This window comes from Schistocerca nitens, chromosome 3 (genome assembly GCF_023898315.1).
Source record: "Schistocerca nitens isolate TAMUIC-IGC-003100 chromosome 3, iqSchNite1.1, whole genome shotgun sequence".
Lineage (NCBI taxonomy): Eukaryota > Metazoa > Arthropoda > Insecta > Orthoptera > Acrididae > Schistocerca > Schistocerca nitens.
In genome coordinates, this window is record NC_064616.1 from 775,883,422 (window position 1) to 775,905,254 (window position 21,833).

Here is a 21,833-nt window from a genome sequence, read left to right on the forward strand (position 1 = left end):
AAACCCCTACAAAAGAATGGCCCAGACTAACATTAACCTATACCTTTCACAAATCACTTACCTCACCAAAAATCTTCGTTACTCGAACTACTGCAATACAGCGAGCGCCACTACTGCCAGCTAAATAAAAGATTCAAACTACGGAAGGCACTAACTACTGATGGGCATAGTTAGCAAATGAAAGATTTTAATAGAGAACAAACAATGTATTTACCTTAATAGTCATAATTGACATCCAGTCTTACAAATTTCAAAACTCCGCCATCTCTCTCCCCACATCCACCACTACTGGCGGCTCACCTCCAACTGCCCAACGCTACGCACTGTTCACATCCAGCTGCCCAACACTACAATGGCAGACAACAATGCAAAACCAGCCACAGACTGCACACAGCACAGCCAGTGATTTTCATACAGAGCGCTACGTGGCGTTACCAATAAGAAAACCTAAACAGCCTACTTACAAAACCCCTCCGCAAATTGCTGCGGATTTCAGTGCTGGGCCATCAGTAAGTGTGAGCGTGTGAACCAGTCAGCGAAACATAATCGATATGGGCTTTCGGAGCCGGAAGGCCCACTCGTGTAGCCTTGACGACTGCACGACACAAAACCGACATTGGACTCTTGATGACTGGAAACGTGTTGCCAGGTCGGACGAGTCTCGTTTCAAATTGTATCGAGCGGATGGACGTGTACGGGAATTGAGACAACCTCTTGAATCCCTGGTCCCTGCATGTCAGCAGGGGACTGTTCGAGCTGGTGGAGGCTCTGTAATGGTGTGGGGCGGGCGCAGCTGCAGTGAAATGTGACACCTGATATGTCTAGATACGACTCTGACAGGTGACCCGTACGTATGCATCCTATCTCATCACCTGCATCCATTCATTCCATTGTGCGTTCTGACAGACGTGGGCAATTCCAGCAGGACAGTGCGACACCCCACACGTCCAGAGCGGCTACAGATTGGCTCCAAGAACTGAGTTAAACACTTCCGCTGGCCACCAGACTCACCAGACATGAACATTATTGAGCGTGCTGTTCAGAAGGGATCTCCACCCCCTCGTACTCTTACGGATTTCTGGACAGCCCTGCAGGATTCATGGTGTCAATTCCCTCCAGCACTACTTCAGATATTGGTCGAGTCCACGCCACGTCGTGTTGCGGCACTTCTGCGTGCTCTCGGAGGCCCTATACGATATTAGGCAGGTGTACCAGTTTCCTTAGCTCTTCAGTGTACGTAGAAATGGACAATGTGATTGTCTCGATAACGGTTATTTTTATTCATTGAACAAGCTGACCGACCAGAGGGAACAGCATTGTTTGTATCCCGAGTTGGTGCACCGCTAGAAGAGCTTGGCAAGTGCAGATTCGAGGATGGGTCTACAGCTGCGGGGTTCTCTAACGGCAAAACTTCATATAAGCACTGCTACAACAAGCTAGTTAGCCCGCATCTCGTGGTCGTGCGGTAGCGTTCTCGCTTCCCACGCCCGGGTTCCCGGGTTCGATTCCCGGCGGGGTCAGGGATTTTCTCTGCCTCGTGATGGCTGGGTGTTGTGTGCTGTCCTTAGGTTAGTTAGGTTTAAGTAGTTCTAAGTTCTAGGGGACTGATGACCATAGATGTTAAGTCCCATAGTGCTCAGAGCCATTTTTGAACAAGCTAGTTACTTCCTTTGTTTGGTTATTGTACAGCTCCACGGCGAGTGCTGCTCGTTTGTAGCTCTTCTGTTCTTCTTCACGCTCCACTGTTCGCTTCTGTACAGCACCCGAATCGCCGGTACCGGATGAGGTGATGGTGTCATTGCTGGTATCTGAAAACTTCTATGGCCTCCGCGACCGCTAAGGGTAGTGGCTGCTTGTCTGCCGTCGAATGACGCAGGGCCGCTGGCAAAGTGGCCGGGTAGCCGCCTTTCCCGCAGGGCCTGCTGCACACGTTTTAAATAACTTTACGCGGCTGCTGTGCTAAGTATTGCACCCTATTAGCGTGTCTCAAGAAGAAGCGACTACAAGAAAGTGAACGGCCCGGAGTTGAGGCGCAGAATCGCGTGGGGAAGCGCCTCAAAGTAAACATCTGCCTTCCAAACGCAGAGAGCGGACTTCCACAGCTAGCAACCTCACGCCATGATACAGGCACACAGAGCTCACGCATGAGCTAGCTGTCATTGTTCGTTCATTATCTGAAATAAGCTGAGACTTTTTGCTATAGTTCATTTCGTGTTGCTAATAAACAAAGTGACCATCAGCTTGCATAGTAGCTGTGGGTGCAGCCTCTGCAGCCTCCCATAGACGCATATTAATAATGATAAAGAAATCATTATGAAGGAAGCTGAGACTTTGTTGATAAGTTTACTGTGTTGTAAACAAACGGAAAAAAGTAGTCAGTTGACTTTGTTGTGGTGCATTATTCGGCAGCTTCTCGCGTAACATGTGAAAAGTATGCACTGAGTACAATGATATTAAGAAAGCTGAAATTTGATTAAGTGATAGTTAACTTTAACAGTTTAATGCAAAGTAGTTCATGAGTTTTTCGCGTTTGGAAAGTACTTAGCTGACAACTGAAATATCGGTGCATTGCTACGCATGCGGCACGTCGGCGAACAGCACAACGGCGGCCGTGTAGGAAACCCGCTTGCCAATTACCTGCGTTCGCCTTTCTCTCTCTCTCTCTCTCTCTCTCCCTTTCTCTCCCTTCTTCCCTCCCTCTCCCAGTCTCAATCTCCCTATAGATGAAGAGCAACAAAGTACTGTAGTAGTGTTCGATGAGATTTCAGGATTGCATCCGGATCATGTTGACTTCTTGCCACGATATTTCGGCTGACAATCGTCCAGCTATCTTCAGGTGAGTGTCAGTCACTGGAGACTGCAAGTTCCCGGAGTCTACTTTATAACAAAAAATTGGCGCGAAAACGCATGCGCATTGGCCTCCGTCACAGGAGCGTCTTCTATCGAAATCCGCGCCCTCTTGAGCTACTGTTCTATCTGTGGCGCGCAGGAGCATACGCAAAGGTGGAAACTACATGTCCGTCCTCTGTCGGAATGCGCCAGACGTGTCATTATGAATAAACTGTCTTCTCTCAGAGGAAATTAGAGAGATCACCGGGTCTCAAGCCTTGTCCAGTTGAAAACCGCCATCACGATTTATAAGATTTTGCGCTAGGCGTATCTCCACAGATTCTTTAATTACTAAATCCCAGAAAGTTATCGCAGGGGCCAAGATTTTCGTGGCAGAAGTATCCATATCGTGTCCTGTGGTAATACAGTGCTCAGCTACGGCTGACTTACTCGGCTGCGAAAGGCGAGTGTGGCGTTCGTGTTCAACGCACCTTTCATGTATTGTGCGTGTCGTCTGACCAATGTAAGCTTTGCCACACTGGCAAGGAATTTTATAGATCCCGGCCTTCCGCAGACCCAGATAGTCCTTTACTGAACCGATAAGAGCACTGATCTTCGCCGGTGGTCGGAAGATTACTTTAACTTGATGTTTCCTTAGAATCCTGCCTATTTTAGATGAAAGGTTGCCGACGTATGGAAGGAACGCCCTGGACTTGAATAGCTCTTTATCTTCTTGATTTTGTGGGTGGTCAAGTTTCTTCCTTCTTAGCGCTGTTCTAATCTGGTGTGGAGAGTCACCATTACCTCTGAACACCGACTCTAAATGTTCCAGCTCCTTTGTAAGCCTGTCTCCATCAGAAACGACATGCGCCCGGTGCACCAACGTTCTAAGGACGCTGGTAGTTTGTGAAGGATGATGGCAACTTGACGCTTGCAGGTAAAGGTCTGTATGTGTTGGCTTACGGTAGACAGAATGCCCTAATGACCCATCCACTCTTTTAGTAACCGTCCAAAAAGGGCAAGCATAATTTAATCATTGCAAACACTTGGTTCAAGAATTATAAAAAAAAACACTTGATTTAAGAAGTGTGAAAGACGGTTGTATACGTGGAAGAGGCCTAGACACACTGTAAGTTTTCAGACTGATTACATAATGGCAGGACAGAGATTCTGAATTCATATTTTAAACTGTAAGAAACTGTAAAAGGGGAAGATATCGACTTAGACCATAATTTATTGGTTATGAACTTCATGTTAAAGCTTGAGAAGTTGCCAAAAGCGGCTGGAACCTAGGTGAGTTAAAATAACCAGATATTATTGAGTGTTTTGGAGAGAGCACTGCAAGTGTTTGGCTGAAAGAGGGGATGGGAATGCTGTAGAAGATGAATGGGTATCTTCGAGAGATGAAATAGAGGAGGCTACAAAGGATCAAATAGGTAAAAGGAAATAACCTATTAGAAATCCTTTGATAACACAGTAGAGCTCGGATTTAATTGACGAAAGTAGAAAATAGAAAATTGTATCAAATGAAGCAGGCGAAAAGAAATAGAAACATAAAAAAGTAGAATGACAGGAACTGCAAATTGGTAAAACAAGAATGCTGTAGTAACGTGAATGACTAGAGGAAAACGAAATGCTGTCCCTAGCAAAATTAAAGAGACCTTTGGAAAAAAGTGAAGCCTCTGTATGAATATCAATAGCTTAGATAGCCAGCCAGTACTACAGCCGTCACAGGTCGAATTAGGTAACGTTGATGAAGCACGTCACGAGTTTTGTGACGTCATATTCCGTTATTTCGCGTTGAAGCACAAAAAAGTTCTGTCATATTGCGGTAAGGTGTCACGTAAAGTAGAACCAATAATAAACAAGAACTCTCTCTACGTCATAAACAGAACTTGCGAGACGTCATATTGTATTTGTCGAGTCCTATGATATTTATAAGCACCAGCGCACTGAACGTCTCGAGAACGCATCGTTATTGCTACGATTTTTTGTAATAAAAAAACGGGAAACGTCATATTGGGGATTAAATAAGTTTCGCATTTAGATGTTCTCGCTGTTTTTGTGTTATAACTCGCGTTTTGTGAAAGGATGCAGTTTCAAGGCAGCGGCCCATTCAAGGTACATGGTAGGATTTGTTGTCATTAAATGTCAATAACATACCCGCCCTAAAGTCTTCGGAAGACTGTAACATAAAACTTCAGCGTAGCATAGTTGGTAAGGGGCGTCACATTACGAAACAGTGGGAAGCGGCTTCGTGTCCCGCTGTATCAAGATTTTTTTTCCACTTTCGTGGTTTTTAAAAGTTTGTGACACCCTCTTATTAAACAAACAGAAATAATTTCTATAATTTTTTATGTTATGTAAATATAAGTACGCTCTCTGTCAGGAGTGAATTTGTTCGATTTTGTGAACTTTTATAAGCTGATGTCCTTACTGACAAGACATTTATCTGTCCATTTGTCTTATTACATTTTCACAGATATTGAAGTTTTGAGTTATGTATACTATAGACAGAACAACATAACTAGCACATGGAAAAGAGGCGATATGTGCGTTTGAATAGAGCAAACGCAGGAATTTTATACGCAACCATTTTCGAAAAAAAAAAAAAAAAAGAAACCTGTGAGATGTGCGAGCCAAATAAATCCGACAACTGCCGCTGGAGAGCGCTGAGAACGCAAAATCACGTCAGTCAGCTAGTCTCATGAGTCGACGCCGCGGTGTCTCGTGACGTTGGATTTCCTTTCTACGTCACGTCAACCTTAGCTGCCTAGTCCCGTGTGACAATGGCATAAGCAAAAAAGGGAAAACTGAAAGGTGAAAGGAATATGGCGGAGGGCTATACAAAAATAATGAAATTTGAGACAACATTATGGAAGAGAAAAGAAGTAAATGACTGTTAAGTGGGACATGTACTGCTGCGAGAAGGTGACAAGTCATGTGATACATCCTAATATCGTGTCGGACCTCCTCCTGTCCGGCGTAGTGCGACAACTCGAAGCGACATGGGCTCGACTCGTCGTTGGAAGTCCCCGGCAGAAATACTCAGCCATGCTGCCTCAATAGCCGTCCATAATTGTGAAGGTGGTTTCGGTGCCGAATTTTGTAAACAAACTGACCTCTCGCTTATGTTCCATAAAGGCTCGTTGGGATTCATGTCGGGCGATCTGGATGGCCAAATGATTCTCTCGAATTGTTCAGAACGTTCTTCAAACCAATCGCATACAGTTCTGGCTCGGTGATATGGCGCATCGTAGTGTGGGAACATGCATCTACATCTACATCTACATGGTTACTCTGCAATTCACATTTTAGTGCCTGGCAGAGGGTTCATCGAACCATTTTCATACTATTTCTCTACCATTCCACTCTCGAATGGCGCGTGGGAAAAAGGAACACCTAAATCTTACCGTTAGAGCTCTGATTTCTCTTATTTTATTATGATGATCATTTCTCCCTTAGTAGGTGGGTGTCAACAAAATATTTTCGCATTCGGAAGAGAAAGTTGGTGATTGAAATTTCGTAAATAAATCTCGCTGCAAAGAAAACCGCCTTTGTTTCAGTGACCGCCACCCCAACTCGTGTGTCATATCAGTGACACTCTCACCCCTATTGCGCAATAACACGAAACGAGCTGCCCTTCTTTGCACTTTTTCGATGTCCTCCGTCAATCCTACCTGGTAAGGATCCCATACCGCGCAGCAGTATTCCAGCAGAGGGCGGACAAGTGTAATGTAAGCTGTCTCTTTAGTGGGTTTGTCGCATCTTCTAAGTGTTCTGCCAACAAAGCGCAGTATTTGTTTCGCCTTCCCCACAATATTATCTATGTGGTCTTTCCAATTTAAGTTGCTCGTACTTGTAATTCCTAGGTATTTACTCGAATTCACAGCCCTTAGATTTGTGCGATTTATCGTATACCCAAAATTTATAGGATTTCTTTCAGTATCCATGTGGATGCCCACGCACTTTTCTTTGTTTAGTGCTAATTGCCACTTTTTGCACTATACAGAAATTCTCTGTAGATCATTTTGTAATTGGAATTGATCGTCTGATGGGCCGGCCGAAGTGGCCGTGCGGTTAAAGGCGCTGCAGTCTGGAACCGCAAGACCGCTACGGTCGCAGGTTCGAATCCTGCCTCGGGCATGGATGTTTGTGATGTCCTTAGGTTAGTTAGGTTTAACTAGTTCTAAGTTCTAGGGGACTAATGACCTCAGCAGTTGAGTCCCATAGTGCTCAGAGCCATTTTGATCGTCTGATGATTTTACTAGGCGGTAAATTACAGCGTCATCTGCCAACAATCTAAGGGGGCTTCTCAGATTATCAGATTATCACCTAGATCATTTATATAAAACGAACAGCAGAGGGCCTATAACACAACCTTGCGGAACGCCAGATATCACTTCTGCTCTACTCGATGATTTACCGTCTATCACTACGAATTGTGACCTCTCTGAGAGGAAATCACGAATCCAATCACATAACTGAGACGATACTCCATATGCACGCAATTTGATTAATAGTTGCTTGTGAGGAACGGTATCAAAAGCCTTCTGGAAATCTAGTAATATGGAATCGGGCTGAGATCCCTTGTCGACAGCACTCATTACTTTACGGGAATAAAGAGCTAGCTGTGTTGCACAAGAACGATATTTTCTGAATCCGTGTTGGTTATGTATCAATAAGTCATTTTCTTCAAAGTGATTCATAATGTTCGCGTACAGTATATGCTCCAAAATCCTACAGCAAATTGAGGTCAGTGATATGGATCTGTAATTCAATGAGTTACTCCTATTTCCTTTCTTGAATATTGGTGTGACCTGTGCTACTTTCCAGTCTTTAGGAACAGACCTTTCGTCAAGTGAGCGGTTGTATATGATTGCTAAGAAAGGGGCTATTTGGTCTGCATACTCTGAAAGGAACCTGATTGGTATACCATCTGTACCGGAAGACTTGCCTTTCTTACGTGATTTGAGTTGTTTCGCAACACCTAAGATGTCTACTTTTATGTCATTCATGCTAACAGCTGTTCTGGTTTCGAATTCTGGAATATTTACTTCGTCTTCTTCATGAAGGAATTACGGAAAACTGTATTTAGTAACTCCGCTTTAGTGACACCATCATCGGTAACATTTCCATCAATATCGCGCAGTGACGGTATTGACTGTTTTTTTGCCACTGCTGTACTTTACATACGACCAGTATCTCTTTGGGTTTTCTACCATATTTTGAGACAATATTTCATTGTGGAAACTATTAAAAGCATCTCGCATTGACGTCCGCACTAAATTTCGAGCCTCCGTGAAACTTAGCCAGTCTTGCGGATTTCGCGTTCTTCTGAATTTGACATGCTTTTTTCGTTGCTTCTACAACAGTGTTCTGACGTGTTTTGTGTACCATGGTGGATCAGTCCCGTCTCTTATTAACTTATGCGGTATCAATCTGTCTAATGCTGTCGATACTGTATCCTTGAATTTGAGCCATATCTGGTCTACACTTACATAATTAGCTTGGAAGGAATGAAGACACTTAGGAAGGCAACAAGCGAAATTTTGTTTGCTGTTTTAAATATATATATATTGCGTTTATTTTAGTGGTTTTGGTTGATATGGTTTTGAGCCTCGCTACAATGACCTTGTGTTCACTAATCCCTGTATCCGTCATGACACACTCTATTCTATCAGGATTATTTGTGGCTAAGAGGTCAAGTGTGTTTTCGCAACCATTTACAATTCGTGTGGGCTCATGTACTAACTGTTCAAAGTGATTCTCAGAGAAAGCATTTAGTACAATTTCGGAAGTTGTTTTCTGTCTACTACCGGCTTTGAACATGTATTTTCGCCAACAAATCGAGGGTAGATCGAAGTCTCCAATAATTATAACTGTATGAGTGGGGTTCTCATTTGTAATGAGATTCAAGTTTTCTTTGAAGCGTTCATCTATTCTATCATCTGTGTCGGGGGGTCGGTAGAAGGAGCCAATTATTATGAAGTCTATGAATGGCGGTAAATGGTCTCCAAGTAGCCGAACATAACCATTTCCAGTCAATGATCGGTTCAGTTGGACCAGAGGACCCAGTCTATTCCACACAGCCCACACTATTACGGAGCCACCACCAGCTTTCACAGTGTCTTGTTGACTACTTTGGTCCATGTCTTCGTGGTGTCTGCGCCACATTCGAACCCCACCATCAGCTCATACCAACTGAAATCGAAACTCATCTGACCAGTCCACGGTTTTCCAGTTGTCTACGTGGTCACGAGCCCAGGAGAGGCGCTGCAAGTGATGTGCTGTTTGCAAAGACACTCGCATCGCTCGTCTGCAGCCACAGCCCATTAACGCCAAACTTCGCCGCACTGTCCTAACGGATAAGTTCGTCGTTTGTCCCGCATTGATTTCTGTAGTAATTTCACGCGGAGTTGCTTGTCTATTAGCACTGACAACCCTATGCAAACGCCGCTGCTCTCAATCATTCCACTGTATTGTCCATGGTGAGAGGTAATGCTTGAAATTTAGTACGCTCAAAAACGGTTCAAATGGCTCTGAGCACTATGGGACTTAACATCTGAGGTCATCAGTCCCCTAGAACTTAGAACTACTTAAACCTAACTAACCTAAGGACATCACACACATCCATGCCCGAGGCAGGATTCGAACCTGTGACCGTAGCGGTCGCGCGGTTCCAGACTGAAGCGCCTAGAACCGCTCGGCCACAGCGGCCAGCTTAGTATTCTCGGCACACGCTTGACACTGAGGGTCTCGGAACACTGAAATGGAATGTCCGGTGCGTCTAGTTTCAACTACCATTGCGAGTTCAGAACTTGTTAATTCCCATCGTGCGTTCACAATACCTCGGAAACCTTTTCACATGAATCACCTGAGTACAACACATTGCCCTGCCAATGTACTGTCGTTTTATGTACCTTGTGTACGCGATACTACCGCCATCTGTATATGTGTATATAGCTATCCCATTACTTAAGTGCCGCGCGGGATAGCCGCGCATTCTGAGGCGTCTTGTCCCCTCGTCGGAAGTTCGAGTCCTCCCTCGGGCATGGGCGTGTATGTTGTCTTTAGCGTAAGCTAGTTTAAGTTAGATTAGGTAGTGCGTAAGCTTAGGGACCGATGACCGATGACCTCAGCAGTTTGGTCCCACAAGACCTTACCACAAATGTCCAAATTTTTCAATGACTTTTGTCGCCTCATTGTATGTCGAAACGAGGAACCTGGAGTCTCGGCATTCCGTCATAAGCATTGAGTTCCTTGGGAGAGCCAGTCATGACAAAGCAATTCCACTTCGTGTTGACGTCACTTGAGACAGACGAAACACCTGTAATAATTCCATTTCCGACGATGGCAGGTATAACCAGTTATGTATACTAGTATTACCGAGATATCAGTTAATTAAGTTATATTTCCAAAGTACTGACACTTATTATTTTCAGAGTAATGCAAGAATTAGTAGAAGTCGACCTCGGGAAAGATCAGTTTGTGTTTCGCAGTAATGTAGAAACACGCGAGGCAATACTGACCCTACAATTTATTTTAGGCTGAAGAAAAGCAAACCTATGTACACAACATTTGTAGGATTAGAGACAACTTTGTCAATGTCAGATAGCAGGGATAAGATGTAAGGAAATGAAAGTTATCTATAACTTGTCCAAAAAGTGGACTGCTGTTATAAGAGTCGAAGGACATGAGAGGAAAGGAGTAGTTGAGAAGGAACAGCCGGCCGCGGTGGTCTTGCGGTTCTAGGCGCTCAGTCCGGAACCGCGCGACTGCTACGGTCGCAGGTTCGAATTCTGCCTCGGGCATGGATGTGTGTGATATCCTTAGGTTAGTTAGGTTTAAGTAGTTCTAAGTTCTAGGGGACTGATGACCACAGATGTTAAGTCCCATAGTGCTCAGAGCCATTTGAACCATTTTTTGAGAAGGAACTGAGACAGGGCTGTAACCAATTCCCGATTTTATTCAGTCTGTATATTGAGCAAGCTGCAAATAACCATCGAGAAATTCTGAAAGGAATTTAAGTTCAGAGAGAAGAAATAAAGATAATGAAATAAGCATTAACGTATTTTCAACACTATGCGAGTGTACGAAGTAAGTCATGGAAACGTTTATAGCAAGGAAGACGCCAAAATTGGAATTGTGGGAGAAATATCCTGACTCCAATTGACTCCTCTACTTCATACAGGTAAAGGTATTACTAATTAAAGTACATTCAGATTTCAAAAAGGTCGATTCGTGAAAAGCTGTTTTTTAATTAAATGATGCTCGCTGGACGAGTTGCGGGAGTCCCTCAGTATGATTCACCATTGATGAATATTGATTGACTGTAAATATGGTTCATTCATGAGACAGAATAACTCCGAGCTCTGTAGGGTCACAAAGACCTACGCAGCCGAAACTTCAGCCACGTCACGTTGGCAGCAAGATGTGTTTCTCGACGCTGCTACAAGTTTTGTGAATAAAGGCACAGATATGTAGCAGACAAAGAACTGTTTGTTATAGGGAGAACAGAAATTATTGCGGAACATAGACAAGTGATTTATCAGTGCTGTAACATCTAATTAATACTAACTTTTTCGACTACTCGCTTTCAGTACTGATCATTAGCTTCGTGTGGAGTTTGTGGCAGACGAAAAAGCTGCCTTGTCAGATAAAGTCTACATAAAATTTAGGCGAGCAGTCTACGAGGGCGTACTGAAAAGTAATGCCTCAGAATTTTTTGTTCTGTTATCAGTATCGGATGAGGCATGACACGCCGTGCATATTATTCGTTCGACTTTTCTGCTTCGATGACCCAAGTTGCAACCCTCTGCCGCAAGATGGATCCCAATTGTGGCGTGTAACACAGCGATGTGTAACGTAACTGTAACGGTGCGCGAGGGATAATCATACTGTTTTCGAATATCTAACCGCAGAAAACGTGCTTCCAATAGAAATCCAATCAAGACTAAAAGCTATGTACGGTGGTCAGCAATGTGCAGCGTATGGTTGTTCACCATTTTCACCCCGAAAACAAGAGAGCATCAATGGAGTTCCACCAGAAAGGATCACGGTCGTCAAAAAAGTTCAAGACCATGTCATCAGCAGGCAAAGTCATGCTCACAGTTTTCTGGTATGTTCAACATGTGGTTCGTTTGGAATTCGTGTGTAGAGGCACCACCATAAACTCCGCACGGCACTGCGAGATCCTCATAAGCCTGAAAGCACGAATTCGAACAGTTTGCCCACCCACAGAGCACCTTCTATGCCAGAACACACACGAGGGCTGCGACATCTGCAACAATCAGACGCCTTGAGTTTGCTGTCGTCGATCATCCTCCATACACTACCAACTTGGCTCCAACCGATTTTCGTCTATTTCCAAAACTTACAGAACACCTTCGAGGACTTCACTTTGACAGTGATGAAGAGGTGCAGGCAGAGGTGAGTTTGAGGCACTATCACCAATGTCAAATACTCTACAGACATGGTATCATCAAACTGGTCTCTCGTTGGCAGAAATGTGTTCGTAGCCAGAGCGACTGTGTTGAAAAGTAAATATGTAGACATGAAGAATATAGATGTAGAATGTTAGTAACTTTTTAATTTAAAAAGCCTTCAGAGTTTCCACGTAAAAAAATCGAGGGTATTACTTTTCAGCACGGCCTAGTAAACTACCGAAATTCATGTGAACATTTACTATTCTCTATAAAACTTATATTTCGTGATGCATATTAGGAGCTTAACATAACCGATATACTTTCTGGCTAATCGGCTGCACACATTTTTATGAAAGAAGTTACCCAGTTCATTCGTATGAGAGAAGAATTTGTTTTGCGCTTTGTTAAGGCTGCCAAGAAATAACTCTAATACATAGCACTGATTTGGTAACGACGTTTTGTATGTTGCGTATACACTGAAGAGCCAAAGAAACTGGTACACGTGCCTAATATTGTATAAGCAACCCGCTAGCACACAGAAGTGTCACAACACGACGTGGCATGGAATCGACTAATGACTGAAGTAGTGTGTAACCTCCCCCTCACTTATCGACCTTAATGACAGTGAAAAATTAAACCGCGTGTACCTAATAGAAATTTGGGAAAAGCAATCGTCACCGAAGTTAATTTGTCGGTAAAGAGGGAGGAAAGGGTTACATCTAAATGAAACGAAAAATGCAAATGAAACTGGTGGAAATTAATTTTGAAAAGGGGTAAAGTTAATAAAGAAAGTAAATGTGCGGCCGTTACGTTAACAATTAACTAGCGGTAATTAGATATTTGAGATTTGGGGGAAATTACGGTCGCCAGTCCTAAGGACAATTACTATAGTAACTGAAAAAGAAAGGTTATTACACATATAATTAGCACTAGAAGCGTGGCAACTGAAGGTTGACACGTGTAGTGTGAAAAACTGAAAGTTTGTCAGAAGTAATAAATTTCGCTACACTCTGACTTAATTTAGCAAAAGAATTAATAAAACCGGAAAATCGAAAGTTAATTTAGTGACTGAAGTTAATAGTGAGCTTTCTTTCTGAAGCACATTGAAATTGAGTAAAATACGGTTAGTCTTGGACTACCTCAACAATCATTTCAAAAGCTACTTGAATCTACGCAATTTAGAAATAAGAGATTTAACTTTGAACTTGAATTAAATGATTCTGAACAATTAACAATAGTAAAATTTAGTACGTACCAAGCTGAGCTGTAGTCACAGGTAAGCTAAAATATGGTAACAAAACTCGCACTCATAATCTGTACTTGTGTAATCTAAATATTGTAGCCAGCTATGAATACTTTAACTGAACTTTGAAATTAAAGCAGTGAAATACAATAATATTGCTTTAATGCTGGCGTTTGAATTTCAACGACACTCGGGTTCATTTCGGAAAAGGAAGGGACCCTGCTTGGTAATGCAATTGGGACAATGAGCAACAAAGGTTCATGCTAAGTTGCTGTAAGTTTGTGAATGGAACAGTTTTAAAAGTTTGAAAAGCTGCGATCTGCCATACAGTTCTAAAACTTTATGTGCTTCCAGTCTTCCTTGTTGGTTGATTGAAGGTTTGAAGCCGTCGATCGAGGAGGTGGCGACAGTCACTCATTGTCGGCCGTCGCTGTTGCAGAAGCTGGATGTTTGCGCGCCTTCTTTTCGACACGGTCACCAGACGAAACGGGCTCTTGATGTGCGCCAGCTAATGCTTCCCGTCCGCGACACTGTGTCAGAAACTATTATAGCAAGTCGAGCGCAATTACATGCTGCCAAACCCCGAAAGCGCGGCAACTCGAGGGAGCGTCACACAACACCTGCTCCACTCGCTACTCCAGCCAGACTCACTCTGCCTGCGCTCCACGCGGCAGAGTTCACACTACCAAAGATCCTAAACACTTTCGTTCTTCACACGACCTATCGATGTATTCGTTCGATAGCATAGTTTTCCCTAGGCAAGACCCAGCGTAAAATGCAAATAATATTTACAAAAAAAAAAAAAACAATTATACATCGACATAAATGCATAGTAAAACAATTACAATATATAAAGACACAGAAATGTCATATCTTGAGGTAACAAAACAAGGAAAAAATTATAGTACAAAAGATGGAAATAGGAGGATATGCATTTCCGGCGTTACAAGTGCTGCAGGGAATTCACACCATGAGTCCTGCAGTGCTGGCCATAAATCCGTACGAGTGCGACGGCGTGGAGATCTCTTCTGAACAGTACGTCGAAAGGCATCCCACATGTGCTCAATAATGTTCATATCTGAGGAGTTTCGTGGCCAGCGAAAGTGTTTAAACTCCGAAGAGTGTTCCTGGAGCCACTCTGTAGCAGTTCTGGACGTGTAGCGTGTTGCACTGCCCTACTGGAATTGTCCAAGTCCGTCGAAATGCTGAATGGACATATTGGTTGCAGGTGATCAGTCAGGATGCTTAAGTACGTGTCACCTGTCAGCTTCATATCTAGACGTATCGGGGTTCCCATATCACTCCAGCTGCACACACCCCACACCATTACAGAGCCTCCACAAGCTTGAACAGTCCCCTGACGACATGCAGGGTCCTTGGATTCATGAGGTTGTCTCTACTATAACCGTACACGTTCATCCGATCGATACACTGTCAAACGAGACTCGTCCGACCAGGCAACATGTTTCCATTCATCAAGAGTCCAATATTGGGCCCAGGCGAGGCGTAAAGCTTTGTGTCGTGCAGTCATCAAGGATACACGGGTGGGCCTTCGGCTCCGAAAGCCCATATCGATGACGTTTCGTAAAATGAAACTTCCCGGCAGATTAAAACTGTGTGCCCGACGGAGACTCGAACTCGGGACCTTTGCCTTTCCATGGAAACATCCCCCAGGTTGTGGCTGTGGCTAAGCCATGTCTCCGCTATATCCTTTCTTTCAGGAGTGCTAGTTCTGCAAGGTTCGCAGGAGAGCTTCTGTAAAGTTTGGAAGGTAGGAGACGAGGTACTGGCAGAAGTAAAGCTGTGAGTACCGGGCGTGAGCCGTGCTTCGGTAGCTCAGACGGTAGAGCACTTGCCCGCGAAAGGCAAAGGTCCCGAGTTCGAGTCTCCGTCGGGCACACAGTTTTAATCTGCCAGGAAGTTTCATATCAGCGCACACTCCGCTGCAGAGTGAAAATCGCATTCTGGTTTCGTAAAATGTTTCGTACGCTGACACTTGCTGATGGCCCAGCATTGAAATCTGGAGCAATTTCCGAATGGTTTGTACTTTTGTCACGTTAAACGATTCTATTTAGTCGTCGTTGGTCCCGTTGCAGGATCATTTTCCGTACCCCGCACTGTCGGAGATTTGGTGCTTTAATGGATTCCTGATAATCACGGTACACTCGTGAAATGGTCGTACGGAAAATGCCCACTTCGTCACTACTTCGGAGATGCTGTGTCCCATCGCTCGTGCACCGACTATAACACCACCTTCCATTGTAGCAGCAGTAACCGATCTCACAACTGTGCCAGACACTTGTTGTCTTATATAGGCGTTGCCGACCACAGCGCTATATTCTGCCTGTTTACATACACTCCTGGAAATGGAAAAAAGAACACATTGACACCGGTGTGTCAGACCCACCATACTTGCTCCGGACACTGCGAGAGGGCTGTACAAGCAATGATCACACGCACGGCACAGCGGACACACCAGGAACCGCGGTGTTGGCCGTCGAATGGCGCTAGCTGCGCAGCATTTGTGCACCGCCGCCGTCAGTGTCAGCCAGTTTGCCGTGGCATACGGAGCTCCATCGCAGTCTTTAACACTGGTAGCATGCCGCGACAGCGTGGACGTGAACCGTATGTGCAGTTGACGGACTTTGAGCGAGGGCGTATAGTGGGCATGCGGGAGGCCGGGTGGACGTACCGCCGAATTGCTCAACACGTGGGGCGTGAGGTCTCCACAGTACATCGATGTTGTCGCCAGTGGTCGGCGGAAGGTGCACGTGCCCGTCGACCTGGGACCGGACCGCAGCGACGCACGGATGCACGCCAAGACCGTAGGATCCTACGCAGTGCCGTAGGGGACCGCACCGCCACTTCCCAGCAAATTAGGGACACTGTTGCTCCTGGGGTATCGGCGAGGACCATTCGCAACCGTCTCCATGAAGCTGGGCTACGGTCCCGCACACCGTTAGGCCGTCTTCCGCTCACGCCCCAACATCGTGCAGCCCGCCTCCAGTGGTGTCGCGACAGGCGTGAATGGAGGGACGAATGGAGACGTGTCGTCTTCAGCGATGAGAGTCGCTTCTGCCTTGGTGCCAATGATGGTCGTATGCGTGTTTGGCGCCGTGCAGGTGAGCGCCACAATCAGGACTGCATACGACCGAGGCACACAGGGCCAACACCCGCCATCATGGTGTGGGGAGCGATCTCCTACACTGGCCGTACACCACTGGTGATCGTCGAGGGGACACTGAATAGTGCACGGTACATCCAAACCGTCATCGAACCCATCGTTCTACCATTCCTAGACCGGCAAGGGAACTTGCTGTTCCAACAGGACAATGCACGTCCGCATGTATCCCGTGCCACCCAACGTGCTCTAGAAGGTGTAAGTCAACTACCCTGGCCAGCAAGATCTCCGGATCTGTCCCCCATTGAGCATGTTTGGGACTGGATGAAGCGTCGCCTCACGCGGTCTGCACGTCCAGCACGAACGCTGGTCCAACTGAGGCGCCAGGTGGAAATGGCATGGCAAGCCGTTCCACAGGACTACATCCAGCATCTCTACGATCGTCTCCATGGGAGAATAGCAGCCTGCATTGCTGCGAAAGGTGGATATACACTGTACTAGTGCCGACATTGTGCATGCTCTGTTGCCTGTGTCTATGTGCCTGTGGTTCTGTCAGTGTGATCATGTGATGTATCTGACCCCAGGAATGTGTCAATAAAGTTTCCCCTTCCTGGGACAATGAATTCACGGTGTTCTTATTTCAATTTCCAGGAGTGTATTTGAGCACACTAACACATCCATTAAGCTGATCCTTCACTGTACATCATTGTAGCATTCCGATGCAATGAATTGTGCAATGTGGTGGCAACTGCATGTTAGTAGGTGGAATTGCAGGTAGAATTGCTGGACTCTGTCAGTTCTCGGTGGCGATGATAGATACAAATTCCAGAATAGTTCCAGCTATTTATCCATCCATCCGAGGCATTGGAAAGTAGCAGAAAAAATCCACACTCGGAACCAGCACAATATGCAACATTTACATGACAGTGCACAGTTTGGTAGCTCGTCCCCGACTCGTAGCTCGTCCCCGACTCTTAGCTCGTCCCCGACTGACTCTTGTTCCACCTTTTCTACCTAGGCCAACCACAATTTGCGCGCGCTACACAGTTCCGTACCCGAGGGGAACCACAAGACGTTTTACATACAAAATGACTAAGAATCCTAAGTGAAGGTCAGCAGTTTACATAACAGCAAACACATTAAATAAAACAGAACATTTTCACATATTGACATCGCTACAAAAAAATTATTCACATCGAAATTACAATTATATACAGTAAGTTTTGTTCCCTCCAAATGGGACAAAGAATTTAAATGACAGATACACTACACTGCATAGGATTAAATCAAGACATCGAAGTTCTTACAAAGAAAGGAGTATACTATTTTATGTTACCTATTCAATCACACACATCTACAGAAGATCAACGATGTAGCATAAAACAAAACAAAAGTAAAATAAATCAGTACAGCATTAGAATTATGGTGTTACAAGTGGAGTAATATTCTACAATTTTTAATACTTTATGAACCGGTTTTCTGCAGTTAAGCCATCATCACGTACAAAAATAAATACCGTACGTGTGGCTGTAAATTTGTAGGATCAAAGATTTTAAACTAGTGCATTACAGGGTATTTCAGTTCGTTCACAAAGATGACAGTTCTTAAATTTCGGTTTCGTACTAAAAAGGAAAGAAATTATTTCACTGAAAATGTTGTGTAAAATCACTGAATTTAGACAAAATATGTGACACATTACGTAATAGACTGTATAACAAACTAAAAAAATTGTTTTTAAGGAGAAAATAAACTGTACAGTAAACTTTGGTGACATGCTTCAAGGGAGTGACTGCCAAAATAATATTTACTGTAACAGGTCCAATATTAGAAGTTGGTAAGATATAGGAGTGAGACTAAGTAGGTAAGGGAAACAGCTGTGATTGCACAAAGTAAATATTTTTAACGGGGCAAATGAAACTGTACTAAATGATACAAAGCGAAAAATTGGGCATGTGAGTAGGAGGGGTAATTTACAACAGGGTCTGGATAGGATTGTACGTAGTGCAGTAGTGGAAATTAGTGTAAAGGCGTGGATATTTGTAGGGAAATTACATCGGTGGCTGGAATAGTTATGTAGACTGAATATGCAATAGTACGAGTGGCGTTTGGTTCAAATGGCGCTAAGCACTATGGGACTTAACATCTGAGGTCATCAGTCCCCTAGACTTAGAACTACTTAAGCCTAACAAACCTAAAGACATCACACTCATCCATGCCCGAGGCAGGATTCGAACCTGCGACCGTAGCAGCAGCGCGGTTCCGGACTAAAGTGCCTAGAACCACTCGGCCACAGCGGCCGGCGAGGGGCGTTTGAAAAGTCCGTGCAAAAATAAAAACTACTTACGTGTTTGGGGTAATTTTTTTTTATTTTTCGACATAGTGTCCTTTTAGACTTATACATTTCGTCCAACGCTGTTCTAATTCGTTGATCATTTCCGAATAATAGGAATTGTTCAAGTCTGCAAAACAGCTATTAGTTGCTGCAATCACCTCCTCGTTTGAATAAAATCTTTGCCCCGCCAGCCATTTCTCCAAATTGGGGAACAAATAGTAGTCCGAGGGAGCCAAGTCTGGAAAATAGGGGGGATGTGAAACGAGTTGGAATCCTATTTCCATTAATTTTGCGACCACAACTGCTGAGGTTTGTGCTGGTGCATTGTCGTGATGTGAAAGGACTTTTTTGCGGTCCAATCCCCGGCGTTTTTCTCGCAGCTCGGTTTTCAAACGGTCCAATAACGATGAATAATATGCACCTGTAATAGTTTTATCCTTTTCCAGATAGTCGATGAGGATCATCCCTTGTGAATCCCAAAAGACAGTCGCCATAACCTTTCCTGCCGAAGGAATGGTCTTCGCCTTTTATGGTGCAGATTCTCCCTTGGTAACCCATTGTTTGGATTGTTGTTTGGTCTCAGGAGTGTAGTAATGTGTCCATGTTTCATCCACAGTGACGGAACGACGCTTAAAGTCCTGCGGATTCTTCCTGAACAGCTGCAAACCATCCTTGCAACACTTCGCACGACTCCGTTTTTGGTCATGCGTGAGCAATCGCGGAACCCATCTTGTGGATAGCTTTCTCATGTCCAAATGTTTATGCAAAATATTATGTACACCTTCATTCGAGATGCCCACAGCACCAGCAATCTCACGCACCTTAACTCTTCTGTCGTACATCACCATATCATGGATTTTATTAATGATTTCTGGAGTCGTAACCTCCACAGGTTGTCCAGAACGTTCAGCATCACTTGTGCCAATATGGTCACTCCGAAAATTTTGAAACCACTTAAAAAATGTTGTAATCGAAGGTGCAGAGTCACCGCAATGTTTATCAAGCTTGACCTTTCATAAAGTAATGTTTAATCACCACACGAAATTATTTTTCGCCCATTTTTTGACAATCACTCGACTTGCTTGATTCACACGAATGCCAAACATAAATAAATAGACCAATATGGCTGAAACTTGGTGTACGTTATTTCCAAAATGCTACTAACTAAACATGACCTCGATACACGCCGGTGGTGTCATCTCTCGGACTTTGCACGGAATTTTCAAACGTCCCACGTATAAGATCAAGTTTACCGACAACTGCCGTCAGATGGTTTCGCATTTGATGTCGATAGTACAGAATATAGCAAGACATCAACAATTCCGGTGGTAGAGGGTGGAGCTCGGTATAAATACAGTCGGCTCTGTGCGGTATTACTATGGGGGTACGTGCCATTACTGCAGGTAGGAAACAAACACAATGAGTGACAGTGTGTGTTGTGTACATAAATCATGATTGTGACAATGCTATGCGGGAAACATTTGTCAAGTGTCGAAAAATCAAAAATCGGTGCGTACAAGAAAATGGAACTCTATAATTGTCAAATCGCCAAGAACGCTCACGTGGAGTCATCGATAATTTCGTTATACCGGGTGCATGATATGGACAGAACAAAAACTATGGTCAAAGCAAACAATTATCTTAGACACCGAAACGGTTACTTTTGAGCAACCAATGGCCATAGACCGTTACTCTTCTGAACTTGTTGCTGATTTGCAGTTGCCAGTAACTACCAGACGTGAACGACAAGTTTTGTCTCGTAACTAACACATTGCATCCAAGAAACGACTGCAGAAACCAGCTCTAACACCAAAACACTAACAGGCTAGATTGGGCTTTGCTGTGAGACATATATCATTGACTGCAAATTGGGATAAAGCTATATTTAGTGATGAGAAGAAATTTAATTTTGTGCGCTAGACGGATTTCAGCGTTATTGGCATGATCTGGAAACAGAGCTGCGGGTAAGAATGAGCAGAAGTTTTGGTAGTTGAAGAGTTATTTGGACAGCCTTCTGCGCTATAGGTAGACCACGCATTGCTTGGTTGAACACTAGAATAAACTCTAACATGTACACTGAGATGCTGGAAACGTAATTTATTAAGAGTGTATGAGGACCCAGGTGTCCGCCCCCGGTAGCTGAATGGTCAGCGTGACGGATTGTCAATTCTCTGGGCCCGCGTTCGATTCCCGGCTGGGTTGGGGAATTTTCTCCGCCCAGGGACTGGATGTTGTGCTATCCTCATCATCGTCCTATCATCCTCATCGACTGCAGTTGGCCGAAGTGGCGTTAAATTGAAATACCGGCACACGGCCGGCCGCGATGGTCTAGCGGTTCTAGGCGCTCAGTCCGGAACCGCGGGACTGCTACGGTCGCAGGTTCGAATCCTGCCTCGGGCATGGATGTGTGTGATGTCCTTAGGTTAGTTAGGTTTAATTAGTTCTAAGTTCTAGGCGACTGATGACCTCAGAAGTTAAGTCGCATAGTGCTCAGAGCCATTTTGAACCGGAACACGGCGAACGGTCTGCCCGACAGGCGGCCCGAGCCATACGATTAAATAAATAAGTAAGGACCTAGGGAACGAAAGTCTAACGTTTCAACAAGATAATCCATGAGTGCGTGTTTCTGATACAACCGAAAAGTGGTTTGAAGATAAAGATCGCCATGTTTTACCCTGCACGTAGCCCGGATTTGAACCCCGTGGAAGACCTTTGGCGAATACTTGCAAGCCGTGTTTATCAAAATAGAAGGCAATTTGAGGCCGTGTATGAGCTTAAAAGAGCGATACAAGAAGAGTGGGTAACAATTTCACTGCAAGAGTTATAAACCCTAACAAAAATAATGTCGAAGAGAATTTTTGAGGTAATTAGGAACAACGG